The sequence below is a fragment of the Aythya ferina genome (genome assembly GCF_964211825.1).
Source record: "Aythya ferina genome assembly, chromosome: Z".
NCBI classification, from domain to species: Eukaryota; Metazoa; Chordata; class Aves; order Anseriformes; family Anatidae; genus Aythya; species Aythya ferina.
In genome coordinates, this window is record NC_140299.1 from 38204841 (window position 1) to 38219861 (window position 15021).

Consider the following 15021-nt stretch of genomic DNA (forward strand, 5'->3'; position numbering starts at 1 on the left):
TAGAAAAGGGGCTAAAACTGAAGTACGTAAGTGTACTGACTCTGTTATTCCTGCTGGAATTTTGCACAAGTCTTGCCAGAAAAGGTTACTTGTAGAAGTCTGTTTTTCTCTAAATTGACTATGTTTGTAAGCCTTTTCAGACACTTTAAGGATTAATCTCTTCAGACTAGAGACAGCTGTTAAGTATGGGAGCTTTGGAGTACACAAGGAAACAATTCAGTCCTAGGAGATAAAACTGTGCTAGGGGATAAAACTTATTCTAGAAATTTGTGCTCTAAGTTTAAATACTTGGAAGCATTTTACTAACATTACATTTAATTAATTTAATTAGCATGAAATGCTGGGGCAACTGAAACAACAACAACAAAGAAGTTGAAAGTGAAAGAATTAAAATCCTGCAGTGAAAGCAGGAAACTTAGTACGTGCATTGAAAAAGACAGCTGTTACATGATGGGGAGTGAAACGGAGGCAGGAGAGAAGACTGTGTGCACCAGTTGTAAGTGAAAGAGGGTAACTGAGCCAAGCAGATCTAAGAATATGAAAAGCAGGAAGCTTCTGAAATAAACACTGCCTCTGCTGCATTTCTATTATGTTAAAAGACTATCAAGACTCATTAGGAAAACAAGAGAGAAACTGCTGTTACTTTCCTCACCACAGAGCAGTGTGAGGGCACATGGGGAAGGTTTCTTTCCTCGGTAAACAGAGCTGGGGTTCAGCTAGGAAAAGGAAGTCAGAGCTGAAGCCACCAGTGCAAAATAAAACGAACAACTTCTGTGTGTTGTAGGCTTGCCAAGCAAACAAATCATTTGGCTGTTCTTCTTGACAGAAAGGGCTCAGAGTGTCAGAGCAGAGAAAAACAGAAGCTCCAGCAGTTTTGTTGCACCTACAGGTGCCTGCTTCCTATGAATGTGACTCAGAGCACGTGCGGACATGTGTTCCTTCCTGCAGGCAGCAGCAATAACCACAGCACAGTGGCAGCAGCTGCTTGAGCCCCCTGCTTGTTAGAAGGAGTGCACCAAGGGCACACACAACACAGAATCCTCGGCAGCACAGCGGGCAAAGCACGGCAGGGCTCTCCCCAGAGTGCCTGTGGGTGTGTTGTCAATGCATGGCTGTCTGAACTGTGGCAGCCAAAACAGCCTCTGCACCACGAGGAAAGCATAGTGTAGCTTGGCATGAGTGTACCGTGACCAAACTGGTCGGGCCTGAGATTCACAAATTTCTGGCACGCTTGGTTTTCCATGCAGCAGGGTCCACAAATATTATTTAACCAAGCGTGTGCTGTCCAGGGTAAAAAAGAAAAAAAAGAAAGGTGTCTCCCTTCCTTGCTGCGGCAGCCAACGAGAAGCTAACAAGAACTTGCAAATGGGAATAACCCCTGGAAAACGGAACAACGTTAAGGTGGGGCTACACCAAGCTGCTGTGGCTTCTCGTCGCCTGGGTTGCCACCAAGACATGTCAAATGCCGGCTCTGCCCCTAGGTGGCGTAGGATGTGTCACCAGGGTTGACACCGGGGATCTGGCTCTGCTGTCACACGTAGCAGCGTCAGTCCTGGTTCAACCCAGGGGCTTTCCCCCCCGGGGACAATGCGGAGCTGGAGGGGAGCTGGCTCACTGCCTCTGCTGGTGTCAGGCATGGAGGCTTACCAGCTGGGAAGCGGTGTTTCCCCTCTCCCAGGGGAAGTTTTGATCAAAAAAAGACCTCCTTGCAGCAGCTGCCAAACTGTCTGAAAGGTAGCAGCGAGGCCCCTTCCGTCCTGGTCCTCCAGGCCCCTCTTGCCATCAGCTCAGGTGAAAATACTGCGTATTAACGCAGTTTATCCATCTTGTGTGAGAAGGATACAGTAATGTAACTATAAATTCACTCAGCATAGTTGACTGCTGGAAAGGTGAATTGATTTTCCATTCTCTGTCTCTCAGAGCTTATTTCCTTGAAAACAGACAAGTCTGGATGCAACCTTCGCAAGCAGTAAATCATAGAAGCTTTCCTTTCTTGCCATGGTGTTGGATCAGTTTCAGTGACCATTGCTCTTGTTTTTCCTTAAATTTTTAATATTCCTTATAAAAGTATGTAGCCTAATGTCACCCCAGGGATGCTGGGAATAGCCAGCAAGGTTAAGAGCTCTGATGTTCATTGAATAAGCTCATGTACCATAGCTTAGGCTTCATGTTTGACCCAAAGTACCTTTTTATTACTTTTAATAGTCCATAAATTCTCCTGATTGTGAAACCTAGGTTCTTTAAGGTCTCTATTTCAGATATATTTTTTTCTGTTTTCTTTAGCTTTGGGCCTTCAAATTTCCAAAGCGTTTAGACATTGTAGTCAGTGCAATAAAAGTCCAATTATCATTTCCTACTTGACATTGTACTTCCCCAGTTATATACGATCAGATTATGACTCAAGCTGGTTATGGTCTAGCTCAGATAGAACACAAATGGATTATAAGGAGTAGTAGACTTAAAAGATCCCAAGATGTACCACGATGCATATCAAAGCATCTTCAATTAATTTTCTGAGTGTGAATAAGGTTGCCAGAGTGGAAGGCCTTTGTCTCAAGAACACAGCCACAGTAGCCACAGTAGCAATAAATTTGAGGGCGGCAAAGGTTGGGACTTTACAAAGGTTAGGCCAGTAAATCAACATGTAATTTTCACAAAACCTCTAGCAGCTCCACTCTTCATCCAAAGAGCCTGTGAAACTGAATGTGGACAGACAAGGGATGTCATCCAGGAAATGCACAGGGACACCAGGACATGCCTGCTTTTTCTAGTTTCATTCCTCGTAAACTTTGCTACTACACTCAGAAACCCTGTCAGCCACCCGGCACTACAGTCACGTGCAATGCTGAGGGAGACAGGAGAGTAAGCTTACTTCTTACTGCTGCGTGCCTGGTGCTGTTTCTTCAAAGCAAGGTACTCATTCTCACACAGTTTGCAGTATAAAGCCACCAAGCAAAGTTTTTTTATAAATTTCGTCTCATTTTTTTAATTTATTTTTCTATATTTTTCCAATCAAAAAACTTTATTTTTCCACATGCTTTTATTCCTGGTATTTTTATGAATTTCAACCTCTTACCAGTCTGCTAGCAAGATGTGATATGTTATCCTACTATAGGTGTTGCAATAAGAGAAAGGACAAATAAATGGTTATGTTAAAATCCCAGTGAGCTAAATTAGTTCACTGTAATATCTAGGATGCTTGTGAGTTTTTTTTTCTGTGATGCATTAGTGGTTGAATCACAGCAAACAAGCATTTTTACAGAACCGTGTTCAAACAATCTGGTTTGGGATGGGGGCATTCCTGGCAATACATTAATGTAAGTTAGAGTTTGTAAAATGTGATGTTGCCAGAATAGAATGCTATATTCAAACCAGAATATTTGCTGGAGACGAATCAGTTTTGACAAGCTCAGTAGACCTCATAGAAGTGTGTCTAGCAGTCTGCACTTCACATTTTGTCTGGTTTTGGGATCCACATAAAGCAGACAGAAGAACTAAACACAAACCTCTTGTGACTTTTCTGTGAGCATTTGGGGATTATAAAAACAACTCAAAGAAAACTTTTGTTCAGTTGAAGAGAAGAAGAGGGGTCCCAGGTGGGGGATTTTGTGCTGCAGGCCACCTGCAGGCATGCTGGCACAATGCCGTCTCCCAAAAACATGACAGATTTTGTTCACATTGTAACCGAAAGAGAGGGAAAATTAATAACCTCCACAACTTTGATAAAGGTTCTCTTTCCCTGTCAGCTTGCCCTAAAACCCAGACCACCTTCGCTGAAACCAATATAAGCTGGCCGGGTGCTCTGTGCTGCCTCAGGCAGAGCAGGCCCATGAACAGACCTCACTGGGCACCAGCACGAGTGCTCTGTGTCCTCCTGCCCCTCGCCACCAGGGCCTGTACGCCCAGGCCGAGCAAGGCTGCCCACAGCCAGCTGTGTCGTGGTCCCCATCCCACAGCACATGTACATGAATAGCTGCCTGGCATGCACACCGTGTCTCACTTTCAGGCCTGCCCTGAGGAAGTACAAAAGTCCAGGGGAAAGGGCTTCAAATGCTGCTAAAGCCCTGGGTTTTCATTCCACCAGAGAGTTTTTCCACCGGTTTCTACCTATTCACTTCTCAGTCTTTCCGCTCGATGTGCTGGTGGTTTCCGACTAGTTTAAATTCAAACCACAGCTGCTAGCGGCCTTTCTCCACGAAGCTTGCCTGCATACAGTTTCTGAGAAACCACAAAATTTTGCTGAGTGGAGCACCACAAAAAACATGATTTCTTGGACAAGTGCCTAGCATCTACATTCACAGGAAGGTACCTAGAAGAATTTGGCAAGGCAGCATTCACATTGTAAGACATCTATGGCAGGAAGCACACCGAATGCATGAAACCTCTGCTTGCTGAAACAGAATGAAGAACAGCACTGACACATCCACTCTAATTTGAGGAATCTGGGCCTTAAGCTCATATCCCACTGACCAGCCCTAATCAATCACTGCCCAAGAAGCAGATGAGAGGAAAGCAGGATCTTGGGAAGAGCAGGGTGAGAGAAAGGACCATGAGACAAGTGGTGGGAGCTGCTCTTAGTGTCAGATGCCAATGCACTGGCAAGAAGGGGTTTACTAGCTACATTGTCTGGTCAGTTCAAGGAAGAGTCTGAGTAGAGCATGAGCACCAACTAATGCAGTTAGGATCAGGAAGCTGTCAGGAACTTCTGTTAGGCTGTAATGAAAACACTTGTCACAGAGCAGAGGAACTAAGATCAGAACAAGAAGAGCTGGGGGTACAAAAAGAAAAACATCTCTTTTTCCTTTCATATTATCAGACAAAAAAAGATGAAAAGCACAGGATGGTATGTTTTATCTTATTGATTGTCTTAACAGCAGCTAGATATTATGGTAACTGGCTTCAGCTGTTCTGTCTGCTGCCTGAATGCCTGCAGACTAAGAGTGTGTGTGTCCCATAACCTCTTACCCACAGGTGCCAGGTGGCAAAACTGAAAAACAGGCAAAACAACTGATACACCGAGGGATTTCATACCTGTAACTTCCAAGAGGCGGCACAGTCTGTTTAGAGCTTTGTCCAGGGGCAGTGCTCAGACCAAGGATCTGGGGTTCCCTTCCCTATTGCAGGTAGGCAATTGTAAAGATTGAAAAGGCTGTCATGAGTCTGCCACGGGAGCTCAGAAAAAGGATAAAATAAATATCTCTGACCTGACCACCACACCTGACCAGCTTTCTGGGGTCAGATCTATTACATGGTGCCACAATAAAAAAAAAAAAAAAAAAAAAAAAAAAAAAAAAAAAAAAAAAAAAAAAAAAATTAGGACTGTGTACTGCATATATCCCAAAAGACAGAATATATCACAAACCAATTTCATGTATCTCTGTTAAAAGAGTTTTATCAAATTTGAAAAAATTCAAGGCCATTCACATGACCTACCATCCTCAGGTGTCGCAAACAAATCAGCCCCCTGGAGGAGTGATACAAAAATAGTTGCTGTCAGATCCCCAGCACACAGTTTCTCTGTTACTTTATCTTTTATAATCATTTTCTAAATCCTCCAGACTTCATTGGGATATCCTCCACTTGTATATACAAAAGAGCTTCATGATACACTAGATCTGACTGAGAAAACTCAAGAGGATTGAACTTCAGATTCTTCCAGTATCTTTGACTGATCATTAAGAGGAAAGGAAAGCCTGCAGACATCTCTCACCTCACCAAACACAATCTAAATATGAGCTATGTTAGAAGACTCAGAAGAAATGCACCTGGCAATACATGGGGCAGTGTGGTTAATGTGACCCTTTACAAAATGGTAAGGTACTTTTATATTTGCAGGCAAACCAGGCCAGTGAATTTTGGTATTGAGCTGTCAGATAAACAGGAAAATGACTTTAATGTATTTTTTTTAAGTAATATTGTGAAGAGAAAAAAAAAAAAAAAAAAAAAGATTTGGAATCTAGCATTGACTAGATTCTCTGAATCAAATGCAGTAGAAGTGTCCACCAGATTGCAGTAGGCGTGCACCAGATTACAATATGTGCATAATGCAGGAGACTTAAAGGATGCAGCTGGTATCCAAACATTGCTCAGATATCTTCCTCTAGACATTTTTGTTAGTGAGAAAGAGCTGGTTTTGTCCACCAAGTTACTGACACTGATTATAACATGCTTTCTAAAAAGCTGCAGAACAAACAGCTGAGCCCTGAAGTGGAGCAAAAGAATAACATAACATAACATAACATAACATAAATAAAATCTGTGTTCAACACTATTTGCTTCAGGGATCTGCTGCTCAAGTCCAAAACATGCAGCATGTTTGGGTCATGATATTCCCCTAGAGAGATTCCCTGGAATAGTTGCTTGAGTAGTTCAGAAGTTTACAAGGTGAAATATAAAAAGCTTTCTCAACTATTAGCCTCCAGATGCATGTTAGCTTGCATGAAGGTGACATCTCTAGGGTATTGGGTGATGGAATGGAAACATTGATCTGATTTTTTCTGAGAGTACAGAAACTTTCATTCCTCTTACAAAGAAAGGAAGTGATCAAGAAAAAATAAAAGTAAAATAAAAATAAAAATGACTAAGAAAGTCCTAAAACATACTTTAATTGCTTTTTTTTTTTTTTCTTTTTGCCTTAAAAAAGGTTTTTAGATCAGACTGATGTTTAGCTTTAAAAAAAATCACTACAGTGGAAATAGACACACCACAGAAGGTCTGCAAGCTCTGTGAACCTAGAAGAAAAGGGAAGAACATTTTCTGTTGTACATGAGCAAAAAATTGTACCTGCAAGAACAATAATTCATCACCTTAGAAAAAGGCCATCTCTTAGTAGAACTATCATTTGAAACATCAGAGTTTCCTGAGGGCTTATTTTCACATTAGTGTGAAAAATTCCATCAAACTGGTTAAATAGAATAAGGGATAAGAATGCCACTTATGAATTACGACTAAGTGACATTTAGTCTTATGGCCTTACAAACTGAGAAGAGAGATGTAGAAAGTTTAGGGTTTTTTGTTTGTTTGTTTCCTTTTATTTATTTATTTTTTAACTTCACTTAAGACACCGCTGCCTTTTCTCTTTTCACTTCTGTTTTCTTTTGAGTCAGATCAGCCAGACTGTCACAAAATCTGACTGCCTGGGCTGCAACAGGTTTTCTAGCATTTCCAGAAGAGCACTGTATGAAGTGAGCTTGTAGCTTTGCAATACTACTTTGCATTTCGTGTTACAAATATATAAATATATAACTTAGTGAAAAGAGAATAAAAACTCATCCACACCTAACAATAACAAAATTAAAAGCCACAACAAATTTCCCACCATAAGCTGTGATGTAACAGAAAGTATCCGGGAATGAGCAACTCATCTGTTTGATACAGAAAAGACTGAAAAGCAAAGGAAATAAAATATTTTGAAAATTCTGCCCTAGAGGAGGAAATTGATTTTGGGCAGTGATTATGGCCTGAGCATATTCACAACTGCCTATTTTATAACTGTTTTCCCTTCAGTCCTCCTTCCCAGGTGCATAACTTTGAATCTGGTTTTCTTACAGTTAATTCGTTTGAAGAGGTCCTCATAAATAAAAAACCTATGCCATTATTTATTGTTATTTCACAAGTCATTATCACAGCCACAGGTCTGGTCAACAGTGATTTTAAAGTTTGAAGCAATTGATTAAAGTGTTATATCTTTTTCTATATGTCTTTTTTTAAAAAAAAAAAACAAAACAAAACAAAACAAAAAAAAAAAAACAGAACTTTTTAAGATATAAGATAGTAGACATACCTTGCATTATACTTGTATCCAAATTGAGAATATAATGTAGCACTAATTTATGCATTGTATGAAAATAGATTTCTGAAAATAGAATCTATTTCTGAAGACTGGTAATCTTTACAAGTAGCATCATCAAGTTTGTTTGTTGAGGCACTCAGGCTAACGCCCTGTTAATTTCACACTGCTCTCCTTTACTGGTGTACTCCACCACATCAAATTTATGCAGGCTTGCTGCTGCTGTGCTGCTTTTGCTTCCTGTAAATGGGCACAGTAGTTCTCTTCCATCCACCTGGGATTTTCTAGTCATCAGGCTTGTGTTCCAGCTTTAAATACCGATCCTTAACAATACTAACAGCCTTTCAGTATTAAGGAACTGGGAAATATTTCATTGTAATATAGGTGTATTACCCCTATAATATACCTATATTATAGGTATATAGGTATATATATATATATATATATATATACCTATATACCCCTATTTAATATACCTATATTAAATAGGTATATTACTCATTTTTTCTCTCTCCTGTTTTCTCTGCATCTTGTGCTGTGCTTACTGATATGGTCCTTTAGAATAATTCATATTGGCCTACTCAGTGTCTCGTAAGACCTCTGGGTGGAAATAAAAATATTGATATGGTTATAAGAAAAGTGAGCAGATAGGAATGGTTTTTTAGACCTGTGATGAAGCACAGCTGTGTATTACATCATGAGATGAGGATGTCTGTGTGCATGGTACTGATGGTGAGCAAGCAGAAGAGCTTATGTAGTCCTGTGTGGCCAGCCCTCACCGGATTTTTGATGAGCGAACAAAATCAGTCAAATCCTCCATTTCACTTACTCCTGTTAAAATCCCTATTTACTTTCCCTAGTGCAGAATTGAACTTATTGAACTAATGCAGCACCTGCTGCATTAGGATCGTGTCAAATGGTTACATTTGCAAGAGACAGTTAAAGTTACTGATAATGTAGTGACCTCTCTTGCCTTCAAATTATATCTGTTTTACCTTTAAAAGAGAGTTAATTCATCTTTCCAAGTAACTGGTAGAAGGCTACGAAATACAATTGGTAGGGGAAACATTTTTAAGAAAGAATAGGAGAGGTACAATCTTGAAACAAAAGGGAGCAGGAAATGACTAACCAGAAAATACCCTGCATTTAAATACAAACTAAGCAAGTCTTGGCTCTTCCTTCACCTTTTGCTATTTTCTCCATCATCTTTTGGGCTAACAAGAAAGATATTTATGTATAATGTTATATATTTAAAGTAAAAATGGAGAAGGAATTGCATGCAGGGCTGGCCTTGAAGCCCACTACTTAAAGGCTGCTGCAAATACATAGTAGAATTCACACATCAGTATTTGAAGAGGGAAACAATTCTGAAGCCAGGGCTGTCTGCATGTATATTCATTCTTCCCATCTTACAAAAATCTCTCAGACTGGCTTCATCCTAGTTTCTAGACATAGTACCACGATAGACTATTTCAAGATTCTTCCTCACTGCAAAGCAGTTGAAAATAGCTCTTTCAGCAGAGTAGTAGCAACACTGTGGTTGACTTCAGACCACATCTAGACTTCTGTTTTGAGCCTGAAAGTCTCATGATCATTTAATACACTTTGTTATACATCCTGCTCTGCATCCTCTACTAGTTTAGTTCATAGCAGTACTACTCAACTAGGCAAAAACTGTATTAACTTGATCAGTGAAACAAAAGTGAACTACTGAAGGATTGGTTAACATGTTTTTGCAAAGTGTTTCAATTTTTTGATAAAACCATCAAGTTTTACTGCAATCACAGGGTAAGTATTCACGTAAAATGGGGTGATTACGTTTAATAAACTGTTTAACACTTAATTTTTTTTAATGTGTTTTTATTTGGGAACCCTTCAGAATGTTCTTCTACAAAATAAATGTTGTTCAATATGTAAATGTAGCTCCCATTTTTACCAAAGAAAAATATGAAAAATTCAAGTCAGAAATTCAAGTCTAACTTAGGCCACATCAGTTAACCATAAGTGGAAAAAGTGGGCAAAGCATTTCAGCTTCAATTTGCTTGACTGTGCCAGCACAGATGGATTTTGCAAAGTCTATTTGTGTAGCCACCTTGTGCAGTAAATAATTCTTGTGTGTACGTGTGTGCAGTATGATGATTAGGACCTGGTCAACACAGAAAACAGAATTGCATAGGGGATGTAATGAGGTCTGCAGAAGTTTAACTTCTGATATGGAAAACAAAAAAGAATTCAGCTCTGCTCTTTAAACCCAAATAGGAGAACCATCTAGCTCATTAAGAAAGTTCAACTGATATGGTAATGAAGGTGATGCATTTGGGTCCACCGAACTGTGTGTATGATCAGTTTTCAGAGCACAGTATGCAGGTAATCACTAGTTTATATAAATGTATGTAAAATAAAATCAAAATGATTAAATAATAAAGTTTGTATAAATAACAAATATAATTATAATATATGTGTAAATATATATAATATATAATATGTATTAATATGAATTAATATACATATATATAATATATATGATATATTATAATATATAAATACAATAAATATAAATAATAAAGGAGCAAAACCCAGTACATATCACATTAACACATCGGAATGTGTCAAATTATATTTAATACAAGTGGAAACTATTTTGAAACATCCTCTGAATGGTATTAATTAATGTTTAGCTGCTCTTAATTACATTAAAAAAAAATTCAATGAATGTAGCAAGTCAGGCAGTGAGGGTAGTGCATATTACACAGCACCGTCATTAGTTTATAAGTATCTAAAACACTGAACATGCAGAAAACATTTTTGATTTATTCCATGTAAGACTTAAAAATTGTCCATTCTTAGTTAAAACCAAAATAAATACTTACTGGAAACCAGGAGGTGAGTTTTGACAAATGATCATTTCATTTTAAGGCTCCAAGTCAAGCCATAAATATGGGTACACTTTACTGATACAACCAGTCAACACTAATTTTAGGTTACCTGTATGGACTTAAAAAAATAAAAAATAAAATAAAATAAAATAAAATAAAATAAAATAAAATAAAATAAAATAAAATAAAATAAAATAAAATAAAATAAAATAAAATAAAATAAAATAAAATAAAATAAAATAAAAATGTTGATGTGCACATACTTAAATACCTGGACTTATGTGTTGCTCTGGTTTAGGCCAGAATGGAGTTGATTTTCTTTACAGTAGCTGGTATGATGTTCTGTTTTGGATTTGTGACAAAAATAGTGGTGAAAATACACTGTTTTAGTTGTTCCTTCTCTGTTTGTCACACTGCCCTGCCAGTGAGGAGGCTGGAGGTGCCCCAGGAGCTAGAGGGCAACACAGCCAAGACAACTGGCCCTGATGGACCAAAGGGATGTCCCATAGCATACAATGCTATGCACAGCAACAAAAGCTGAGCATTTGTCTTTCCAAGAGGCTGTGATGTGTGCTGAGCTCTGCTTTCCTGGAAATGGCTGAACACCTGCCTGCTGATGGAAAGTAGCAAATGGATTCCTTGTTTGGCTTTGCTTGTGTGCACAGCTTTTGCTTTACCTAGTGAACTGTCCTTATCCCCACACACGATTTTTTCACTTTTACCTTTTGATTTTCTCCCTACCCCACCTGGGGGGGAAGTGGAGAAGCTGTGTGGGACTCAACTGTCTGCCAGGGTTAAACCACAGTATGTACGCAAAGAGATGCCATGCTGCACTCTTACATTCTCACATCTGAGAAGACATGAGTTTTTATAACCTACAGCTCAACAAAAGAGATTAGATAAATTAGCAATTATACAGTCCATATGCTAGGGTTTGTTTGTCATATAAATTTTTAAAATTTCAAGATATTGTTGGCACATATATTTTAGTCTCTTTACTGCTGAATATAACAGAACAGCTGAGTTTGGAATGGACTTGTGGAGGCCATCTGGTCCAACCCCCCTGCACAAGCAGGGACACCCAGGACTATGTCCAGGTGGCTTCTGAAGATTGCCAAGGAGGGAGACTATACAACTTCTCTGGGCAACCCATGGCAGTGCTCCATCAACCGCATGGTAAAGAAGTGCTTTCTGATGTTCAGATAGAACCCTCTCATGTTCTTGTTTGTGCCCACTGCATCTTGTCTTGGTATCGGGCACCACTGAAGGATGCCTGGCTCCCTCCTTTTTGTGCTTTCCCTTCAGGTATTTATAGACAGAGATGATGTCCCCCTGAGCCTTCTCTTCTCAAGGCTGAGCAATACCAGCTCTCAGTCATTTATCATAGGAGAGGTGCTCCAGCCTCTTCATCATCATCATGGCACTTTCACTGGGCCCTCTCCAGTATCTCCATGCTTCTCTTGCAGGGGTGAGGCCAGAGCTAGACACAGTACCCCAAGTGTGGCCTCAGCCGTGCTGAGTAGAGAAGGATAATCTGCCTTGACTTGCTGGAAACACTTTGCTTAATGTAGCTTACATCTGTGCTATAAGGGCACATTGCTGGCTCACATTTGTCTGGTCACAGAGACAAGGAGATGACTACAAGTGCATTTCAGCAGGTAGTCCAGTTGGAACAGCTGGTAAACTAAAACCAGTACAATATCAAATCTCATTTAAACTTTTTAAGTACCAGACTGAAATGCAAAGCAAAGCAGCATGTAGATTCCAGCCATCTGGGGTCATGAGGAAAAGTGCAAAGCCAAAGCTAAATTAACTGCTAATAGCCCTTAAAATGGCAACAGAATGCTAAACTGGAGTTTCCCTAAAATAATATGAGTAATATTGGAACCTTGAAGTAGTAAGAAAACTGCTGAAGCTGTATGTGGTATAGCCAGGATTTGGGTGAAACACAGTGGAAATGACTCCTTGTTAAGGAGTTAAGGACTCTACGCTATGTGTGGAAATAACTCTTCAGTAAGCATCATCGGACCCTTTTAACTTTTCTCCTGTATGAGAAGGCTTTGCTTTTCAAACTCATTTATCACAGCAACCTTGCCACATCTACTGAAGTAATTTGAGCATTTTCAGCACCAGTTTGAAGGAGCAGATGTAAACTGCTAATCTTCAGAGATCTTCCTTCTGATGAGAAATTATTTGCATTTGTTCAGCCACTGCAGCGGTTCATGCTTTTGAATCATTCTTGGCCAACTTAAGGGAAATCTAAAGTCTTTTAGCTAGACAAATTTGGCTCCATGTGGAGTCTATTTCTTAGAAGAGTACTTACAATACTGTAACTGAATTGGATGCTGTCTCTGATTAGATGGAATCCTAAAACCAAAGTATGTGCTAGCTCAGGGCTTTAATTAATCTGTGCAAGTTTCTCATGTGTCATGCTTGCTACTCAACCTGCTTCTTGCGCAACCTTTTCATTAACAAAGTGTTTACCACACTGCTGCTTTCAGCATAACTGCATGTGGTCCAGACACATTTTTTGTTCCTTTGTTCCTCTTCTGTTTTAAACCCTGAGCTAGGCAGTAGGATGTCAGATCTCCGTGGGATTTTCTAGCAAAATAACTGGAAATAGTAATCTTATGGGAAAAATAAAATAAAAAATAAAAATAAAATACTGTTGTAGAGAAGTAAAAATTTGAAAGAGAAAGAAATGTACTCTTTCATGAATTTCTGATGCCATGTCTTTACCAACATTAAGGAAATTATATGAAAGGATAAAATGAAAATCTTCAATAAAAGAAAAATTGCATGTAGATTACTAACAGAGGAATTACTTGTGTTATAGGAGTCTGCTGAACTCAAGAGACACATGAAACTTAGATGTAAATTTTGAGGATGCAATTATAATTTTACATTGAACATCTCCAAAGAGGGCTAAAGGTTAATTTCAGTGTGAGATTTCTTTGTAGACATGAAGTCAAGTGAAGATGTGACCACAGTAGAACTGTGAACAAATATACAATATACTAAGCAACACATATCAAAAAAGCCAAAATAGGACTGTGCTGAACTTCAGGACAGAGGTCCTCCCCATATAGCTTCACCATTTCCAAACAACTCCCTTTAGACCATGAAGTCAAAAATGTGATCATAATAAACTTTTAAATGTCCAATTCCCTCATGGCACTGTAAAGTCTTCACATCTGTTTTATGTTAAATCTTACAACAGCCCTTTTTCAGAGTCAGCCTTTGTAAGAGGAACAAATATGGATTTTCATGCAAAGTAATAAAACATATCCCAAATAATCCATCTCTGTAACAAAAAGATCCCAAGTGATGATAAAGAACAGATACAGGCTATTGTCCCAGTATATCCACAGACAACAGTAAAGAAATGGGATGATAATTGCTAATAAGAAAAAATAAATTCCTCTTGTATGCTTCATGATTTAAGTGAAAATCTGTACCCCACAAGGGAATAGGATAAGTTATGGACCTTTTCCCATATGCATGAATTTCACATATGCAGAAGAATTGAACACCAGTATACTTGAAGACCTGTGCTGTTCTGCACGCACTGAAAAAGCATCAGTTATCTTTGCAATGAGTTCCCTCAGCCTCTGACAAAACTTCAAGTTCCTCAAGACCAAAGGAAACTGCCACCACTTTTGTAACTGCGGGTCAATACTAGCTGGACCACAGTTTTTTACAGTGACATTGATATTTACAGCTCACCTGATATTTGAAGAGCATCTCATAAAATGTACCTTCCATATCTTCCAGCAGAGTTTTCTGGTGTGCTATCAATCTTGCACTAGAGAACCCAAAGCAAGCCTCCCAAGTTTCATATAGGGAAAGAGTAGTAATGTAGCCTTCCAGGAGAGGCTGCAGCTTGGTACCTTGTATCTGTTTCTCTACCACCAGTTCAAGTTCTGCCCCAGTACGTGTAAGATTTTGTTTTTCTGAATGGCTTTTCTACTATGTTTAGTCTTGTTTTAAGCTACTCTACTCGTAAAATATGGCTTTAAAAAAAATCTGCTCAGCAAATGAGCATACAAGATTTTATATCGTATTGATATCAAATGATTTTCTTTTGAAACATCCTGCTATCCTGTTTCAGATTAAACCATTTCTACTCATCTCTGTCTCCCAAGATCAAAGTATAGTACAGCTAACATTGTCCTCAAGCACGTAATTCAGTTTGTTTTAGGAAGCACTGGAACCACAGCCTGTTACTTCTTACTCTACTCCATAGATGTCTTCCATTTCAATGGCTTCATTAGAAGACAGCAACTGAAGACAAATCTTTAATTCAGTGGTGTATGCTGCACACTCAAAACCACCTGACTTAGCAGCATTTAACTG